This window comes from Lissotriton helveticus, chromosome 2_1 (assembly GCF_964261635.1).
Source record: "Lissotriton helveticus chromosome 2_1, aLisHel1.1, whole genome shotgun sequence".
NCBI classification, from domain to species: domain Eukaryota; kingdom Metazoa; phylum Chordata; class Amphibia; order Caudata; family Salamandridae; genus Lissotriton; species Lissotriton helveticus.
The window spans coordinates 518,045,103-518,066,303 of NC_136059.1; the positions used below are offsets into that span (position 1 = coordinate 518,045,103).

General features: G+C 44.3%; 1 protein-coding gene across 2 annotated transcripts in view; it reads right to left on the minus strand.

Annotated features, from left to right (window-relative positions):
• The window catches only part of SGTB (small glutamine rich tetratricopeptide repeat co-chaperone beta), a 118,059-nt gene that overhangs the window by 79,780 nt on the left and 17,078 nt on the right, over positions 1-21,201 (minus strand). The window lies entirely within an intron of this gene.

A 21,201-nucleotide genomic window follows, 5' to 3' on the forward strand; every position in this document is an offset into this window, starting at 1 on the left:
TTGCATATGTCCTCTAATGGTATGTTTCCTAAGAAAGCCATAGAGGCTCCTAGTTTGCGAGTGGAGTGCGCTCTAGGAGGAATCGTTAGTGTACGTTTAGCTTTTTGATAGCATATTTGGATACACTTTACAATCCATCTGGCAATTCCTCCTTTAGAGATGGGATTGCCTTTGTGTGGGGGAGAGAAAGATACAAATAGTTGTTTTGTCTTTCTGAAGGATTTAGTCCTGTCTGTGTAGTATAGTAGAGCTCTTCTAACATCTATGGTGTGTAAAGCCCTTTCTGCAACAGAGTCCGGTTTTGAAAAAACACTGGTAACTCTACTGATTGGTTAAGGTGAAAAGGAGTAATAACTTTTGGCAGGAATTTTGGATTGGGTCTAAGAACCACTTTGTTAGGGTGTATTTGAAAAAATGGTTCTTCTATTGTGAATGCTTGTATTTCACTAACTCTTCTGAGAGAGGTGATGGCAACAAGGAAGGCAGTTTTCCATGTTAGGAATTGCAGTTCACACTTGTGTAAAGGCTCAAAAGGGGGACCCATAAGTCTTGTAAGGACCACGTTTAGGTTCCTTACTGGTGCAGGGGTGGGATTATTCGTTTTAATCCTTCCATAAATGCTTTCATTGCAGGTACTCTAAAGAAAGATAGATGCGGTCTATTTTGTAAATAGGCTGCAATCGCAGCTAGATTCAGGCGTATGGAAGAATAAGCCAAATTGGACCTTTGTAGGTGTAGAAGGTAGCAAATAATATTTTGGATGGAAACATCCAGTGGATCAATGTGATTGTTGTTACAGTATATTGCAAATCTTTTCCACTTAGCAGCATAACATGCTCTGGTAGTGGGTCTTCTAGCTTCTTTAATTATGTTCATACGGTCTGGTGGTAAGTTTAAGTAGCCAAACTCTAAGACCTCAGGAGCCAGATCGCCAAATTCAGTTGGTTCGGTTCTGGGTGCCTTATTTCTCCATGGTTCTGTGTTAACAGGGATGGCGTGAGCCGTAATTTCTGATGTGGAACCAGTGAGAGATCTAGTAGCGTGGTGAACCATGGCTGACGTGCCCATGTGGGGGCCACTAGTATTAGTTTGAGAGACTGTTGTCTGAGCTTGCATACTACTAGTGGAATGAGTGGGAGAGGCGGAAAAGCGTACGCAAATCTGCCTGACCAGTTCATCCATATCGCATTGCCCTCCGATCGTGGGTGTGGACCTGGCGGTGAAGGTTGGGCATTTTGCATTTTCGTGGGTGGCAAACAGATCTATCTGTGGATGCCCCCACCTTTGGAAGAATGGTTGGAGAACTTGTGGGCGCAGCTCCCATATGTGAATCTGTTGTGACTGATGACTCAACAGATCTGCTATCTGATTGTGAATTCCTAGAAGGTGTTCTACTGTCAAGTGTATGTTTTGAGGGATGGCCCATCTCCAAATGTTCTGTGCAAGCTGGGACAGTTGCAGAGAGTGTGTCCCCCTCTGTTTATGTACATAATACATGGCTGTCATATTGTCTATCCGGATTAGAACAGCTTTGTTTTGTACTTGTACTTGAAAAGTTTTGAGTGCTAGGAAAATTGTTAGCAACTCTAAATGGTTGATGTTGGAACTGTTTCTGTTGGTTGTTCCACTGGCCTTGTGTGGTATAATGCAAGAGATTGGCTCCCCATCCTGTGAGGGATGCATCTGTCGTGAGCACTATTTGTGGAACAGAGTCTAGGAACGGCCGTCCCTTTGTCAAGTTTTTGGTGTTCCACCATTGCAGAGAGCGATATGTACGGCTGTCCACCAACACCAGGTCTGTGAGCTGACCTTGAGCCTGATTCCACTGTTGTGCTAGACATTCTTGTAGTGGGCGCATTTGCAGTCTTGCGTGAGGAACTATGAAGATGCAAGACGCCATCATGCCTATTAGTTTCATGAACACTCTGGCTTGAAGAGAGTGTTGGCATTGAAAAAGGGAGACTAAGTTCTGAATGCTTTGAATCCTGGCTTGACTGGGATACGTTAGAGCTGCCGATGTGTCTATGGTAGCTCCTAGATATTGATGAACGTGCGAAGGCTCTAGGTGTGACTTGGTGTAGTTTATTGTAAACCCTAAGTCGTGTAATGTTTGAATCGCTTGTTTAGAAAAAAACTTAAAACGCACCTGTTTCAGTAGATAGCTTGGTTGGGAGGAGGGGGGGACAGCCACACCACTTGCCATAGCGCGGAGACACGCCAGTGGCGTAATCAGGCGCTTAATAAATTTCCAATAATAATAATAATAATAGAGCTGCCGATGTGTCTATGGTAGCTCCTAGATATTGATGAACGTGCGAAGGCTCTAGGTGTGACTTGGTGTAGTTTATTGTAAACCCTAAGTCGTGTAATGTTTGAATCGCTTGTTTCGCGTGCTGTACACACTGGTTGAACAATCTTGCTTTTATGAGCCAGTCGTCGAGGTAAGGGAAGACATGTATCTGTTGTCTTCTGAGATGTGCTGCTGCTACTACTGCTAAGCACTTTGTAAACACTCGTGGTGCTGTTGTGACCCCGAATGGAAGGACTTTGAACTGATAGTGTTGTCCTTGTATGACAAACCTTAGATACTTCCTGTGCGCAGGATGTATAGGAACATGAAAATAGGCGTACTTTAGGTCTAGTGTTGTAAGAAAGTCTCCCTGTTCTAGTAATGGGAGTACTTGTTGTAAAGTGATCATGTGAAAATGATCTGATTGTATGTAGTGGTTGAGGGGCCTAAGGTCGAGAATTGGTCTCAATGTCCCGTCCATCTTGGGTATTAGGAAGTACAGGGAGTAGACTCCTGTTCCTTGTTCCTGTAAAGGGACCACTTGAATAGCATCTTTTTCTAGAAGTGCTAGAACTTCCTGTTGAAGCAGAGTTATGAGTTCTGCGGAGATTGGACGCTGCCTGGGTGGTATGTTTGGGGGGGTTGCTGTGAGTTCTAGGCAGTAGCCATGTTGGATAATCTGTCTTACCCACTTGTCTGTTGTGATGGAATTCCAGACAGGTAGGAACTGTGATATTCTGCCCCCCACAGGAGTGGAATGCTGTAGGGGAGGCAGAAGGAAGTCACTGTTTGGGAGTAGAAGAGGAGCGGTTGTTGTTATTACCTCTACCTCTTCCCTTATTGTTGTTGCCTCTGTATCCTCCTCTAAAGTAGCCTTTATTAGAAGATGTTTGAGTGTGTGTCTTAAAAAATGATGTGGTATCTGTGCCGGTCTGCTTGGAGCCTCCTCTATAAGAGGAGCGGCGAAAAGAACTTCTAGTCTGGGTGGATTGTAATGCACCCATAGACTTAGCAGTGTCCGTGTCTTTCTTCATCTTTTCTAGTGTGTTATCTACTTCGGGCCCGAACAACTGGTTCTGATTGAAGGGCTGGTTCAGGATGGTAGTTTGTACTTCTGGTTTGAAACCTGAAATGCGTAACCATGCATGACATCTGAGAATAACACTAGTATAAACTGCTCTGGATGCTGTGTCAGCTACATCTAGTGCGCATTTAATTGAGGCATTAGATATTAATTTGCCTTCTTGTAAGAGCTCTGCTGCCTGATCTTTGTATTGATCTGATAGGTGTTCCATTAATTTTTCTAGTTGGCCGTAGTGAGCCCTGTTGTAGCGCGAGAGTAAGGCTTGTGTGTTTGCTATGCGCCATATGTTTGTTGCTTGCGCAGCAATCCGTTTCCCTGACGCATCAATAATTTTAGATTCTTTGTCAGGCGGGGATGTGCCACCAGGAGTTTGGGAATTGCCTCTTTTACGTGCATTTGAGACTACCAAAGAGTCTAGTGGCAGATGTCCCTTAATGTAGGCTGGATCAGCTGGTGCTGGTCTATACTTTTTCTCTATTCTGGAATTTAGCACCCTACACCGTACTGGATCTTTAAAAATGTCTGGAGCATGTTTAATGACTCCTTTGATCATAGGTAATATTTGAGTAGACCTTTGTGACTGCTCAAAAGTGTCTAATAAGAAATCCTCCTCAATGGCATCAGAGTGCATTGAAACTCCATGGTAAAGGGCAGCTCTGTTTAATAGATGATTAAACCCAATACTATCCTCTGGAGAGGAAGGTTTTGTTGGGTAGTACTGAGGATCAGGGATCTCTGGTGCATTGTTTGGTGGAAAATTATATGCATCGTCATCTTTTGGATATCCTTGATTGACATCCTCATCTAAAGGGTTTGTATGTGGCTCTGGTACGTCATCCCCCCCACCTAAATCATACTCCTCGTCAGTGTGGTGTGATGATGCAGGAGATTGAGCAGGAGAAGTTATAGGTTCAATATATGGAGTAATAGGAGAGGAAGAAGGTGAAGGAGAGGAAGGGTGCATTGGAGAAGTTGCACAATCCTTTTTGGCAGGAACCACAGGTGGAAGTGGTGTGTCTGCTGGTCTTTTTTTATAAGGAATTGCTTCCACATGTCCAGTTTTTGGATTAATATGGACTTATTTCTGTCTAGGATCTGGTCTAAACAGATCTTCCTCTTCTATAATCTTCTTCGGCGTAAATTTTTTCGGTGCCGATAGGGGTTGCTTAGTGTTCTTTGCCTTAGGAGGAGTGCTTGAGTCCTGTGGCAATTATTTCGGTGCCGGAGGTGGTTTAGGCTTATCTGGAGTCTTTGGTACCGATATTGAAGATTTTGGCGTGGAGACAGGTTTTGTAGGGCCTGCAGCGCCAGAATCTAGCTTCCCTTCCTTATTTTTGGAACCGGAGGGTTTCGGAGTCGCAGCTTTCGGGTCCGGTACGGTTCCTGGCTTCGGCACCGATGTGTCTTTTGGTTCGGGTGCCGAAGGGTGTTTGGGCACCGAAGGGCGTTTTGGCTTCGGTGTCGAAGGATGATTCGGTGCCAATGGAGGAGGTGGAATTGGCACATGTGGTTTTTTCGGGCGCCGAGGCACCGGAAGGCGTAGTCTTTTTCCTCGGAACCGAGCCCGAAGGCGGGGTGTCGGAGGGTACATTTCGGTCTCGACTGGGCCCCATGGGCGGAGTGCTGACCGTTGCCTTTTGTTTGGGTAGTGTCTGTTGTGCAGGGGCAGAGGTACTCACGGGTTGTCGAGATGGAATCGAATCGTCCGAGTCCTCTGCTCACGATATGATCTGGAGATCAGACGAGTCTTCCTCGGCGACGAGTGGAGCCTCGTCCTCGGAGATATATTCGAGTGGGTTCTCGTTCTCGGAGACATTTTCTTCGACGATCTCCTCCTCAAAGATGGCCTCCGGTGCTGGCGCTGATCTCCTCATCTCGTGACGACGGGCCCTCCGATCCCGAATGGTCTTTTTCGATCGGAAGGAGGCACAGGCTGTGCAGGTCGACTCGTCGTGTTCTGGCGAGAGACAGAGGTTGCAAACCTCGTGATGGTCGCTATGAGGGAATTTTGCTCGACATACCGGGCATCTCTTGAATGGAGTTCTGTCCATGAGGCATAGGCCGTACGGCGCCGATAGAAACAACAGCCCGCGTCGACGCACCGGGATGTAGTTGGTGATGTCGAAAAGTCTATTAGATGTCGAAAAAGTTTATCTAAAGTTTCACGCTTCGAAAATGCAGAAAAAGTGTTTTCTAGCCGGAGCGGAAAACTTTCATCCGAACCCACTGGCGGAAAAAAACAAACTGAGGATGGAGTCGATGACCATGCGCAGTATTGTCCAAGGGAGGAGTCACCTATCTCGTGACTACAAAGACTTCTTCCAAGAAGACAACAACCTGCAATCATCCGAGCCCAACACCAGGTGGCGATCTATTGCTAAGTGTACAATCTGCAGCTCATATGCCTCGAACATAACTTTTTAAGAAGGCTTTTGGCTATCCCAAGTTGTATCCCTATATCTCTCTGTCATTCTGATTTGGGACTTGTTCCATTAGAGAACCATGTCAAATTAGTACCGGAAAGCAAAATGGGTCAAACAAGAAACCTCACTTAACCCGGCTCTAATTAATTTAAAGTGCAGAGTCTCACATGGTTACGTTTTGTAACAGAGCATCTTGTCTTGATGGGTAGAGTGTATTGTTATGATAATCCACACTTAATGGTCATCATTTTAAAAAAAATACAACAACATGACTTCTTTGCCATATGCGCCTAGTAGAGGCATGAGAAAAAGTTAAGAAAGAAGCATTAGCAGATTATCTCCCTCTTATTTCTTCAAAAAAATCTGGCACCATATTTGTTGTTTCCCCTTTCACAGTCACAAAGATGTTCCCTAATTACATTTAGGTTTGGCATTGCCCACTATTTGGTATCATATCCTAGTACTGCTTATCATGATTCGTCTTTGGAGGCTTGCCCGTGTGATTCATCAACAGCTCAGTCTCTTTTGCATTTTTTATTTTTCTGTAAGTTATATTCTGTTCCTCAGAAGCAGTTTTTAATTCCCTTATTGAAGCACTTGAACATCAGAAGCTGTAGACCTGCCTTGTGTTACCTGCAGCTACTGCAAACAGTGCATATATGTTTGATGGTATATACATTTTTATCTACAGCAGTTTTTAACTGAGAAACCTAGTAGGGAAATAAACATCTGCCCCCGCTCTCCTTGTGGCAAGTGCTGACCAATAAGCTTGAAGACTCTTATGGATGGCACCTGCTTATCTGAAAACAGAGAAGCTATTTTACTAATGCTAACGCGGGGATAAGTCTAATACATAAAATGGGATTGCGTAGAGGCGGGTGGTATACAATTCAAACACGTATTTTGAGAAATTCATCTGTCTTTTGACATTTATAATTAGTGCGTATTTGGGCCTTTCTTGCATAACTGAATGAGCTGAATGACGCGAAGCTTGCGCATGTTCACTGAGGGGAGTCATGAAGGTCAACGACACAAGAAGTTTAAAGAAAGCCAATAACTAGTGCTACAGCCTGGGAATAGATGGTGGAGAGTTCAACAGTGAAATGTTCCATTCATCGTAGTCTCTTAATGTTTCCAAATTGATACATGTGGTATGAGGGAATAAAATGTATGAATAAAAAGTAAGGGGTTGGGTTTGCGAACTATGGTTTGACTGAATTTTGTGACATGTAAGCATGGTGTGATGAAGACCCCCCTTTGCCAGACCAATAAAAAAAATGTATTTTCCTGTTTTGAAACATTAATGGGTGGAACATGTAGAACGGAAGGTATAACTAAGATAGCATTAGTTAGTTAGTCAGAGCTGAGAGCTGGAGAGTGAGCTGATGGAGAATTGCTGAGAGTGGAGACCTGAGAATGCTGTGGATAGAAGCTGATGCCGCAGGATGCTGAATTGCTGATGAAGAGCTGATTGCAGAATCTAAAGCAGAACTTTTTATCCTGAATTTAATTGGGTTAGATCTGAAGATTGCAGAAGAATCTCGAGGAGCAAGAGAGTGTCAGAGAGAGGTGCGGCGCAATCGTCGGTATCTTAGAGAGGGTAACAATCCTGTCTTGATTCCTGCCCTGCAGTCTTTGTCTCCTGAAATCTATCTCAGGGGACCCCAACCAGCCACTTGGCCAGGGGTTTGGTCTTCCACACCATCCTTGGTAATTATAAATTTCTGTTATTTGCTAATATTTTGCTCTATTCTCTCTGTCCTCTCCCTTTCCGTCATAAATTGTTGTGTGAGTCAGAGATAAATGTATTGTGTTTTTATTCATTTGAATTTTCTCTCCTCTGAATGATGGTGACTGCACTGTATTGAGTTTGTTCACATGCAACTAAAACTTAAAGTTTTGAAAACTTCTTGAGTCTGTGGTGATTTACTTAAAGTATAAAAAAGACAGTTTATGTTAATTATTGGCATCAACTAGTTTCATCTAGTGGTCCATCGACCAGAGGAAAGAACTTGTTGAGCTGCGAAGGGTATTGAATAAACTAATTCTAAGCAGTTTGTGAATTTTCCTAAAACTTGAAAACCCCCAGCGGTCTAATCACTGGGTGTTGTATGGGCCCAGGTGAGTATCTTGTAGTGGAGTATCTGTTGTTGGTGAACCGCTGGATCAGTTTTCTGGTAGCAGAGCTATGGTTATTATTGACTAGTTTGGTGATAAGTATTGACTAATAATTATCGATTTATGTTTAACAGAAGAGTTAGCGTCTTGTTTGATGTTGTCTAGAAGCAGGGGTACAGTGGATACCTGGGCATCCCGGGAATGGAATTTTGAATAGCGGGCGGTGACAGATGCCATACTGCAGAAGGTTACTCGTCTGTTGTTGTAATACTGAGAAGCTATGGAGGGCTGGCAGTGTTACATTAGGGACTATATTGTGTAAAAGTAAAGTACGAATGATAGCAGAGGGTGGTACCAGAGGGACCTAAGCCTTATTTCCCAAAAGGGGTATCGCTGAAGTAGAAACGGGTATTCCCGAGCTTGAACGAAGGGTCAACAGTGGTTTGCGGAATAAGTTGAATCTATCTTTATCCAGTGGAGTAGACAGAGTAGCGCTGTTTTTATGTTGTTAATTTTTATTAAGAAAAATGAAAGAAATAAGTTTCGTATTACCTTGAGGGTCAGTCGCAGGAGTTATACTGACATCAGAGAGAGCCGCGCTGGGATTGGTTGAAGCAGCATGCGTGAGGGGGAGGAGATTGTAAAGGGATGGTCGTTAGTATTGGTTAGACGAGCAGCGCAAGCCTTAGCTTTGATTGGTAGCTAGATAGAAGCTTTGTTAAGATTGGTTAAAAATAAATTTTATGTTGAATTCTGATTTGATATTTGGTGTATTTCATTAATGGATCTTTCAATTATGGAACCCTTAACCGAGACCCCAAAGAGAGTTACACCTGAAAAGACGAAAGAAAAATTTACTACAAGCCCTAGTGGAGCGGGAGGTTCAACGATGGTTACTCCTGAGGATTTAGAGAGATGGGCACAAGGAATAGAAAAACGAAATTCACAACCAAAGGTCTTAGATATTAGCAGATTGAAAGTGGATTTGGAAGAAATGATAGCTGGTAATGTATGCAGAAAGATTGAGTATTTATAGTGAAGAAGAATTGTTGTTTTTGTGTAAAAGCATAACGAGAAGAGCAAAGATTTTTCATGAGAAGTTAACAAGGTTGCTTCAGAGATTGGAATTGATATAGAGAGATCGAAGTTGTTGCAGAAACCATATCGAGTGGAGTTTACTGAAAAGGATTTAGAAAGTATAAATACTTATGGTAAGAGACTGCAGATAAAAGAATTGATGAACATTTTGAGGAAATGGGGAGACATTGATAAGTAGAGAACTAGATGGATAAGAAAGAAAGAGGAAGCACAAGCTAAAGAAGCTTTGTCTGCATTTCCAACAAGGGAAACAGAAAAGATTGAAAGGGTATATCCAACTAGGGAGGTACCTGGCGGTGGATATGTTCATATTCCATGGAGTAGACAGGATATTTTGTCGTGTACAAATGATTTGCCCAGAGAAACCTGTTGAATGGTACAAGCAAGTGGAAAGAAACCATCGCAATGAACCGCACACCGCTAGCCCCTCCTCCGGGTCACCCTTAGGGACTCTGGTACATGGAGTTTTTGAGTGGTTCACCCATGTGGGTGCAAGTAGGTACTTGTTGAACTGATGATCTCTAGACCCGATACATGTCCCGGGTTTTTGGATATCGCCCGAGACATGGCTCGGGTTTCGGGATAACTTCCCTCATCAGTAGAGAAAATTGTTATGGGTGGAAGAGAAGGCCTTCCAGGGATGGCAAGCACACCAGTGAACACCCTCAAGACTAAAGACTCGGGTAGAAGCGCACCCGCTGATTCCGACTACATCGACCATCATGCTCCGGGGTCACACGCTGATGGGACGAGCAGTGTGCGACCTCATTCGGACAAGCAAGTGGAAAGGTTTGTGAAAGTTTCAAAGGTATTGTTGAAAGATTTGATTGGTTTATTTGACATTGTAGTTCCTGCTGATTTATGAACGGAGTGCAAGATTACAATTAATTGGCCGAATGAAGAGTATGCAAGGGATCCCAAAACAGGATCCCTGTCAGAAGAAGTGATGAAGAAGTATCACCAAGTGATTACTTTCTTAAAAGGGAAAATCCCTCCTAAAGAAACGGATTGGGTGAAAATAGACAGAACGACACAAGAACCTAACGAGTCTGTGCATGCATATTATGAGAGTTTGTTACAAGTGTTTATGCAGTATAGTGCCTTTGAAAATATTGGTGATCAGGATATGGGGCATTTAGTGTCTCAGTTTGTGTATGGTTTGAAGCCAGAGATTAGTCAGATGATTCAGCAGCACATGTTGTGTTGGCAGAGCAAAACAATTGACGAGATATTGAAATATGTGAAATATTGCAGAGACGACATTGAGGCAAAACACAGAAAGCTTAAAAAGAAAATTAGGTGGGCAGAAGTGAAGTTGGCAGAGCAGCAGGAAACAAATTTTGTGGCCCAAACAGAAAATCAGATGAAAGAGCAGAGTCAGGGTGAACAAGTGTCGAATGGTAGTAAAGGAAGAGCACGTATGAGTAAAGAGGAAGCAAGGAAGAAATGTCCTTGTCAAGCGTGCGGAAAGCATGGACATTGGAAGGAAGAACGAGTGTAAGACTTTTCAGAATAATGAGGCAAATCAAAATGTAAATCCGCAGATGCAGAATGAAGTGTTTGTGAACCAGAAACAGCAGCAGCAGGTAGTTACTCCACAGTATCAGGTGCCACAAGCTCCTATGCCAAACCATGTGAACATTCAAAAATACAATGCGAACACCGGATTTCAGGGAGAAATTGGTAAGAAAAACCCTGTGGTTTGACAATATTTTTTACAGAATGATGAAGAAGACTCAGACTATGTGCAATGACCGTGACTATGGGGGGAGGAAGAGGAGTGCATCCTTGCCGGTAGATCAGACAGGTCCATTTATTGATGGGAAAGTTGAAGGTAGTGACACCACTTTTCTATTGGACACTGGTGCTACCAGGTCTACTGTGAGAACAGCATACATCCTAAACTTACCCCTCTCGGTGGAGACTATCCAAGTTGTAGAAGTATTGAACAAAAAGATTAGAACCCGAGTTACAAGACCAATGGAAGTGCATAATGGAAATTTTAAAGACATGCATTGGTTTGTGGTGTGTGATTTAAGTCCAGTGAATTTGCTAGGTAGAGACCTATTGTGCAGAATGAACTGCACAATCTATTGTACTCCTGATGGGGTTGCTTTCCAAACACCTGATGAGGACATTGTTTACAAGATGTTGCTAGCTAAGCAAGGGACAGAAGTAGAGGAGATGTTTTTATTAATTACTGAAAATGAATTACCAGAAGAGTTGAAAAGCACAGTAAAACCAGAAGTGTGGGATTTTTCAGGAAAAGAGATAGGGTGATTACAAATGTTGATCCAGCGAAAATAGTGGTGAAAGTAGGTGAAGTTTATCCAAACACAAAGCTGTACAAAATGAGTCCAGAAGTGAAAGCAGAAGTTGCTCCAGTGATTGAACAAATGATTGAGCAAGGAATTCTGAAAGAAATAGTAGGGAGTCCCTGTAATTCACTAATTATGGGACTTAAAAAGCCTAGTGGCAAGTACAGAATTCAAGCATTCTTTTCTATACCTTTGCACCTGGATAGCCAGTATTTATTTGCTTTCCAGTTTGGAGATAGTGTGTTGGCATGGTGCCGAGTTCTTCAAGGGTATACAGAGAGTCCCTCGATTTTTATTCAGATCTTGAAAAGGTGTCTTGAGTCATTAGTAATACCCAGAAAATCAGTTGTGGTTCCATATATGGTTGACCTATTGGTGGCATCAAAGACTCGAGAAGATTGTGTCACTGACACAAGTGCATTACTGATCCATTGACACAGAGTGTCACCAGAAAAATTGCAGCTTTGTCAACAAGTTAAGTACTTAGGGCATAAAATAGAAAGAGGGGTTAGAAAAGTGACCCCCGAAAGAATACAAATGATCAAACAGATAAAATTACCTCAAACGCAAAAGGAGATGAGAATGTTTCTGGGAGTGGTTTGGGCTGTAGGCAATGGATCAATGGATTCTCCCTGCTGGCAAAATCATTGGTACAACTGACTTTAAAAAGAGCAAAGGATCCGATTCATTTGGATGATGTATGTTTGGTAGCATTTGTAAAGTTGACTGTGTGAGGCGCCAGCTTAGGGAATGCCAGATTCTACAAAAGAATTTGCATTATTCTGTTGTGAAAGAGAGAGTTGTGCACTTTCAGTTTTTACTCAGAGACATGGACTTGACCGACGTCCAGTGGAGTATTTCTCTGCCACTTTGGATCCTGTGGCTTCAGCTTCACCTGGCTGCTTGCAAGCAGTAGCTGCTACTTTTGTGAGTCTGGAGCAAAGTGAGTCGATTGTGATGGGACATCCAGTTAAGATTGTGCCACACTCAGTTGAGATTCTTTTAACAAGAACTCAAACGCAACACCTCACTCCTAGTCGGCTGACTAAGTATGAAAGAGTGATTTTGGGAGCGGAGAATGTGACAGTGATAAGGTGCACAATGATGAATCCTGCCACCTTGTTACCAGATCCATGTTGTGAAGAGGTGAAAGATGAAGCAGATCATGATTGTTTGGATGTGACTGAAATGTGTACAAAACCTCGTCCAGACATAAAAGAAGTTCCTTTGACAAAATCAGATCATGTATTGTTTGTGGATGGGTCATGTTTGAGGACAGAAAAAGGAGGTCTAAATGCTGCCTATGCTGAATGTAAAATGTCAGGAGTTATTGAAGCATCCTGTTTAAGAGGAGTCAAGTCTGCACAAATAGCCGAATTGGTGGCCTTAACAAAGGCATGTAAAATTGGGAAAAATTGGAGAGTAACAATATTTACGGACAGTTAGTACAGGTTTGGGGTTGTGCATGACTTTGGCCAGCTCTGGATGCTGAGGGGATTTCTGTCTTCTTCAAGGTCTCCTATCAGAAACAGTAAAAATGTGAAAGACAATTGCCAAAAGACATAGCAGTGGTCAAATGTGCTGCACACCAGTCAGGAAAGTACTATGTGACGGCGGGCAATAGATATGCCAACCACATTGCACAATACTGTGCAAGAAACGAATCAGCAATCAATAAGAAAATGGAAAATGTTGAAACCAGCTGCCATCTGATGTTTTTCTCAGCATTAGAAACATGGGATGAGGTCAGACAATTGCAGGAAGAGGCTGAAGAGAGAGTGAAAGAAATCTGGATACGGTCAGATTGTACAAAAAGGACAGAAGATGAAGTGTGAGTGTACTTAGATGGCAGACCAGTCATGCCAGACTGCATTCTTCCCAAATAGCAAGAGTATACCATGGAGCAACACATATAGGCAGGGATTCAATGATCCGACTTTTCAGACAGAATTGGTATAATCCGAAGTTTAGGGTAGTCACAGAGAGCCTTTGCCAACGATGCTTAATCTGTCAGCAACAAAACCCAGGAAGGAAGACAGTGGTTAGTTGGGTTCAAATTGGAAAGGTAGAAGGACCCTTCACTAGGTTACAATGAGACGTTATTGAGTTGCCACCATGCAATAGACTGAAATATGTTTTAGTCATAGTGTGTTTGTTTTCGAGATGGGTGGAGGCATACCCCACTAGAAGAAATGACAGTTTGACAGTTGCTAGATTATTACTGAGGGAATTCATACAGACATTTGGTTTTCCAGTGACTTTGGAATCAGATGGAGGACCTCATTTTAATAATGAGATAATCATATTAATCTGTGCTGTATTTAACATTAAACAGAAACTGCACAGTGCTTATTGTCCAGAGGCTTCTGGAGTAGTCGGACAGCTTAATGGCACAATTAAATCAAGGTTAGGGAAGGTGTGTGCATACACAATGTTGAAATGGCCAGATGCACTACCACTTGTACTGATGAGTCTCAGAAGCATCCCTGACAGAAAAAGAGGATTGAGTCCACACGAAATCCTGATGGGTAGGGCAATGAGACAAGCATTCATTTTTTAAATTAAATTGATGAATATAACTGATGATCTGGTATTGGACTATTGCAAAGGATTGGCTGATCTGGTACGTTCTGTCTCTCATAAGGTTGGAGAAGACGCAGTTGAAAGGCAGCCTAGTCAAGGGCATGATTTGAATCCTGGAGATTGGGTGTTAGTGATGAAACATGCCAGAAAAGCGTGTCTAGCACCCAGGTGGGATAAACCACGATAGGACATACTGGTCACTACAATAGCAGTGAAGTGTGCAGGTTTACCCAATTGGATTCATGAGAGTCATACCAGAAGAGTACCAAGTCCATCTGAACAGCTAGAGAAATAATTGACTGAGCTAGCTGAAGCGTCAGAAGCTGAAGGTGGCGAAGCTGAAGAATCTAGAGATAGATGAAGAGGAACCCAGTACAAGTCAAGAAGACTGGATACCAGTGATTGAAATACCTGAAGTTGCTATCAAAAAAAGAAGAATAAATAATCTAGAGAGACAGGAAAGTAGAAAGGAAAAGACAGGGGAAGAAGAACATACTCCGGAAGAAATAAACAAAGCTATCAAGAATCCTGAGCAGGGACAGATAGAAGAAGAACAAGTTCAGGCGGAAGAAGAGCAAATTGAAATAAGACCTGAACAGGAACAGATAGGGGTAGAAGAACAGGTTCAGGCAGAACAAGAACAAAGTACAGAAATACCTGAACAGGATCAGTTAGATGTAGAGGAACAAGTACAAACAGAAAGTGAGAAAGAACAAGAGAAAATTGTGACTAGACATAGTGAAAATAAAAGAAGCTTAGAGAAAGACGGAGATGGTGAAAGTGCAGCTCAAATCTAAAGAGTTAGAAAAGGTGACAATTGGCCATGTGGAGTTAAAAGACTAACATATTATTTAAGGAAAACAAGGAAGAACCCAGAGCAAGTAAATGAAGTTTCAAGTCAAACTGAACAAAAGAAGTAATTAACAAAATCCACACTAAGAAGCCCAAGATTGAAAATCTTCAGCAGAAGCTTGTTTATGTAGTATTTCATTAGTAATTTTTACATGGTTATTTTTAACAGTGGTAGTACCTTTATTAATAGTAGCTAATAATAGAAACAACACAGTCACTAATGAGAGAATAGATACCAATACAAAAAGTACTAAAACAGAACTAGAACAAGTAGCTGAAGCTATGTATCTTCATGATGGATGTAATAATGATACTTCTTTAAAAATGTTTACTAAGTTGTTGTTTCAGAATGTAGATACAATGGAGATTAGTGATTGTTATGTCTATATGAAATTACCCGTGGGAGTAATGTCTCCTAAAGGCACTCAATAATTACTTTCACTGTATTTTAGAATATATTCAATACATGTTCATATAAAGTTTCATTCATACTTTTATTTTCATATTATTGTCTTCATAAATGGTGCTTTACTTGAACGCTTTCAGATCACAAGTCCCCTGATGAAGGGCTTTCGCCCGAAATGCTTTGGGCCAACCACAACTATATGTATTGACATGTTATGAAGACAATAATATGAAAATAAAAGTATGAATTGAAACTTTATATGAACATGTATTGAATATATTCTAAAATACAGTGATCGGATTAATTGTTCTCTTCTTGATGAGCTCACTCCTAATATAAAATCCACTCCCAGAAAACCAAAACTCTTTAATCACTCGGATGGGTCATTCTGGGCAGCATGGGGTGCAGGGTGAAGCTGTGTACCTGTTGTGCAGTGTTGCCAGACCTTCCTCGTATTGTCTTCTCCATGCCTTATTTTGTTTACATTAATAAGCGTTGCGCCATCTTCACGGACAACGCGCTATGCAATGCAATAGGTGTTGCTTTTGGTATTGTAAATAACAATGCCTTTGCCATTTACAATGTTAATAGCTCAAAATAATGTCATTGCGAGACCTGTTGCATTGTAAATGCTTGTTAATTCCTGTATTGTGCCTGTTTTCTAACCTGTCTCTTGTTTCCATTGTGCCTGTATATTGTCCTTCGGTCTCTTGTATTCTGTATGTTGGTACTGTTCTCCTCGATCTTCCGCCGTTGTTGTGCTCGTTTTCGCCCCCCCTTACTGCCGCTGCTGCCCCCGCGGCCCCTTCTCCCTGCCGGTTCCCGCTCCTGCCTCCTAGCTGCGCTTCCCACGCCCTTCCCTATTTAATGGCGGCTGCTGCGAGGGAGCGCGAGCAAGACCGCTGACCTCCTGGTCAGAGACCTGCCCTCTCCCCTAGCAGCTCTGCTTGTGTGCCTCCACTGCTGACCCCGTGCACCTTGTGGTTGGTAGGTGTTCGAGGCCTGCCCTGTGTTGTGCCCATTTTTTATGATTTGTCTCTTGTTTCAATTGTCTGTAAATTGTCTTCTGTCTCTTGTATTCTGTATTTGTTTCAATTGTCCGTAAATTGTCTTTTGTTTCTTGTATTCTGTATTTTTAATTCCTGTATTGTGCCTGTTTTCTGACCTGTCTCTTGTTTCAATTGTGCCTGTATATTGTCCTTCTGTCTCTTGTATTCTGTATTTTGGTACTGTTTTCCTTGACCTTCTGCCATTGTTGTGTCCGTTTTCGCCGCAGCCCCTCCCCCCTGCCGGTTCCCGCTGCCGCCTCCCAGCTGCGCTTCCCTCCCCCTTCCTTATTTAATGGCAGCCGCGCCCCTGGCACACCAAAGGCGTGCTAAAGGCAAACCCATCTGCGCCCGTCCGTGACCCAACCGCAGCCAGTGCCAGGAACTATGGATCTCCAACCACCCTCCGCTATGACCCAGCTACCCTCCTCGCACTCAACTGCCAGCTGTCCACACCGAGCACCACCCAAGACCAGTTCTCCTGCCGCCACTGCCACTGAACCTTCACCACCCTCCGCACCTCCACGGCCACCGACCCCAGGCCGGACGCCAACACCACTGAAGCCCTGAAGTGCATCCTCCTTAAGGTACGCTCCCTGCACAGACATGCCATAGAGTTCTGGGACCTCCTCGACACCCACTGTGTTCACTTCCATGTCAACAAACCCACTGCCCCCAAACCTACACCCCGCCCACCACAAAGGAACTGGAGCAAGGTCCCCTAGGAGCACCTCTACTCTACCCTCAACCGCGATCCTCCCCACCTCGAACGATGCCAACCTCGGCGCCAAAGAACTACACAGATGGATCACCAACTGCGCAGACCTGTAGATGTCTCAAAAAGAATTGGAGTAACAGCAAATCTTCGGAAGACCACACCACATACAGGAACGCCATGACAAAGCACCACTAACTCATCAGATCAACCAAAAAGTCCTTCATCCAGAACAATATAGAAGCCAACTCCAGGAATTTGAAGGAACTCTTCAGTAATATCCAAGAATTCCATAAACCCCCCAGCGAAGCCACGGACATCACCCCCTCCCAGGACCTCTGCAACAAGCTTGGCACCTACTTTCATCTAAAAATCAAGACTCTCTACGACACCGTGGATGAAATGACACCGAACGATGAAACCATGCACTCCCCCAGCAACTCCAGCCAACCCATCATCTCCGCCTGGTTCCCAGCCACCACAGAAGACACTGAATCAAACATGAAAGGCATCCACTTAGGAGCATTCACGGACCCCTGCCCTCCTCACTTTTTCCACAGAGCCGCCGCCATCGCCCCGGAACTGCGATGCACCATCAACACCTCCTTCAAATCCGGCATTTTCCCAGATGACTTGAAACGTGCAGAAGTTATGTTATGTTATGTTAATCCAGTTTATATAGCGCATGGCTACCCCAGCAACGGGGCATCCCAGCGCTTGCAAACATGCCAGAGGCAAAACGGCGCAGCTAGCGAGGATATGTTAAATGGAAGAGAACAACCAGGTTTTAATTTGTTTTCGAAACAGCATGTGGTTGGTGGTGGCCTGTGCCCTTAGGGGGATCGAGTTCCAGAGCTTCGGGGCCAGATACCTGAAGGAACGGCCGCCGGCTCTACTCCTCCGGATCTTGATTGTGCGGGCAAGTGAGAGGTCCGCTGAGCGGAGGGCACGCTAGAGGGAACAGAGTCCCTGCAAGGTTTGGGCGCCAGTGCAGTACAGGATTTTATGGGTTAAGCAGAGAGTTTTAAATTGGATGCGTTGTTTGATCGGCAGCCAGTGCAGGCGTCAGAGGATCGGAGATGTGTGGCAGATTTTTGGTAATGCAAACAAAATGCGGGCGGCGGCATTCTGTGCTCTTTGTAGCCTATTTATCACTGTCAGGTTGGGACCAAGCGTAAGAGCATTGCAGTAGTCTAGATGGGATAAGACTAAAGCCTGAACTATGATCTGACGAGTGGGAGGCTCAAAGAAGCCAAGAATGGGTTTGAGGGAGTGTAGGCGACCATAGCAGGTGCCTGCCACACTTTTAGCATGGATCTCTAAAGCAAGAGAGTTATCCAACATCACACCCAAATTTTTGACTACCTCCTTAGGAATGGGAGGTGGTCCTAATGTAGTGCCTGTCCCATTTCTGTGTGTCACTACCTATTAGGAGTACCTCAGTTTTAGATGAATTTAACTGGAGACAGTTCTGAGACAGCCAGTTTGATACGGCCAGGATATCCTCTTGAAATTTGGTTTGGTCCGCCACAGTGTTTTTAGAAAAGGTGAAAATAAATTGCGTGTCGTCCGCATTCGATATTAATTTGATCTTACATTCCCGAGCCAACATGACCAGGGGACGGACATACACGTTAAACAGTGTGGGGCTAAGCGCAGACCCCTGCGGAACCCCACTTTCAAGAGGGTGCCTGCTGGACGAGTACGGCGGGGCGTGCACCTGAAAGGAACGGTCAGATAGAAATGACATGAACCAATCCAGGGCACTCTCCCTGACTCCGATCTCCCACAGTCTCTCAAGCAAAATCTTGTGGGAGACCGTGTCAAAGGCCGCACTCTAATCCAGCAGAATCAGAATCCAGGTCTCACCCCGGTCCTGTGCCTCCCTTAAATGTTCTGTGACGGCCAATAAAGCAGACTCCGTGCTGTGTTTAGCACGGAATCCGTTCTGAGACTCGTCCAGGATCCCATTGGACTCCAGGTAGGTGGTCAAGATGGAATTCACATGTGCTTGCGCCACCTTAGCAAGGTACGGAAGTAAAGAGATAGGTCTAAAACTATCTGGTCTGGTGGGTTCCAACGAGGGTTTTTTTAAAAGGGGGACTACTTTAGCATGTTTCCAGGATTTGGGGATGGAGGCTGACTGAAATGAGTTATTGATCAACGCCCACCCCTCCCGCATAATGGAATCCTGGAATGATCTAAACAATTCAGGTTTAACGGGATCTTCCGGGGATCCAGACTTTACTTTTAAAGCCAGGAGTTCCATCTCAGTCTGCTCAATGGGTGGGAGAATTTGAAGTGTGTATGGGGGGTCAGTTAGGCCTATGGCGGGGCTGTGGGTCGTAGTAGGTCCATCCGGGAGTAGAGAGTTGTAAATCCCTTTAACTTTATCAATAAAGAAACATGATAGTATCTGACACACAGTGCGAAGAACTATCAGGTTACATGTTCCCTCCGGAGCCTTGGTCATGTCCTTCACCAAAGCAAAAATAGTTTTGGAGCGGTTGGTGCTGGAATTGATCAAATCAGTGTAGTAGCTGGCTTTAGTCATCTTTATAAGTTTATGATAAGCTTTAGTAGCGGATCTGAAGTTGGTTTTGGCCAGATGGTCATATGATCACCTCCAGATGCGCTCCAATAGCTTACATTGCTTTTTTTTTTTGCGAGTGCCTCAGAGTACCAAGGATGGAACTGCACACGCTTTGGCCTAGACCGTTTCAAAGGAATAAAGTGATCCAGTGACTTATTTATCCACTCCCTGTAAGCTGTATCAGCCTCCTCCATATTACTAGGCCAAAATGGGCGGGAGGATTTCAGTCTGGCTTCAAACAAAACATCATCCAATTTATTCCAGGGGCGCCTCCACAGAAGGGGAGGGAGCTTTTCCCTACAGCTGGTTGGAATCTTGATCGAGATGAGGACTGGGAAGTGATCGGTCCAACTGAGGGGACTAGGGGTAGTAATTGTAACTTCCTGGATGTTTGTGAACACCGTGTCTAACAGGTGACCTGCCTGATGCGATGGCCCATTCACCAGCTGATTCAGCTGGCAGGCCTCCAAGTCGCCCAGAAACTTTAGTATAATGGGTGAATCACGGCGCTCAAGATGGAGATTGAGGTGCCCCAATACACTAAAGTTTGCTGATTGTAAGGCTAACGTCGAGATAGTCGATACCAGTGACTCCTGGAAGGCACTCGCTGGCCCAGGGGGGCGATATATCAGGCGCCCCGTGAGGGTAAAGATGTCGGAGACCCTTATTTTAAATATCACGCTTTCACAACTAACTATGGTTGTGGGGTTAAGGGTACAGGAATAGTTGGTTTTAAAAATCACCGCTAATCCACCCCCCTTCCTTTGGGTCTATTCTGAGTACAAATAAGATAGCCTGGAGGGAGAGCCAGGGCTGAAATGGCCGATGAGTCAACAGTTAGCCACGTTTCTGTCAGAAAGAGAAGGTCGGGGGAGCAATCTATGAGAAGCTCGTGGACATCTTCGTGGTGTTTCACTAAGGACCTACAGTTTAGGCTTAATATGCTTAAATTTGTGGAGTTCTTTGCTACTGAGACTGTGGGTGATGGCATAGGACAGACTTCTAAGGCCTTAAAGCCACAGTGGTCACATTGTGTGCAGGGGGAACCGGGGTGCCACAGATGTGCCATACAGTCTGCCTGGCTCCTAATAGCAATCAGCTCCTCTCGAGCGTATGGGGCCATTCGAATGCCTGTCAACCAGGGGTCCAGGCGACTGGCGACGAACTGGCGCGAACGGGCGCAGACGGGCTCGCCTTTGGCGACCCGCCGGCGGTCCGCCGCGAGCGTCCGCTGCACGGGAGAAGGTAGTGCTGCCTAAAAAGGCACCGGTCCCGCCACTGGCGGAAATTCTACGTCCACAGGGGCCGGGCCAAGGTCGAGAACGCCCTCCACACAAACGGCACCAGCCGGGATGGAACGAGGCGGCGACCGATTCCGAAATTCCAGGCATGGTTCACACTGTTATATACAGACTCAGTTGCGGAAGTGAGGTTGAATGGTAGGACATCAAATGTATTGAAGACTGGTATTAGACGGAGCTGGCCCCTTTTGCCCCTACTCCTTGACCTTGGTGTAGAGCCACTTGTCTGCTTTATTGGGGGAATTCAAGAATAGGTGAATTTCTGTAACAGTTTGTCAAAAACGACAGAGCATCTCTTTACGCGGATAATACCCTCCTGCATATGACATAACTGTATGTAACAATACCTACTACGATTTTTGTAAGATTCGGAG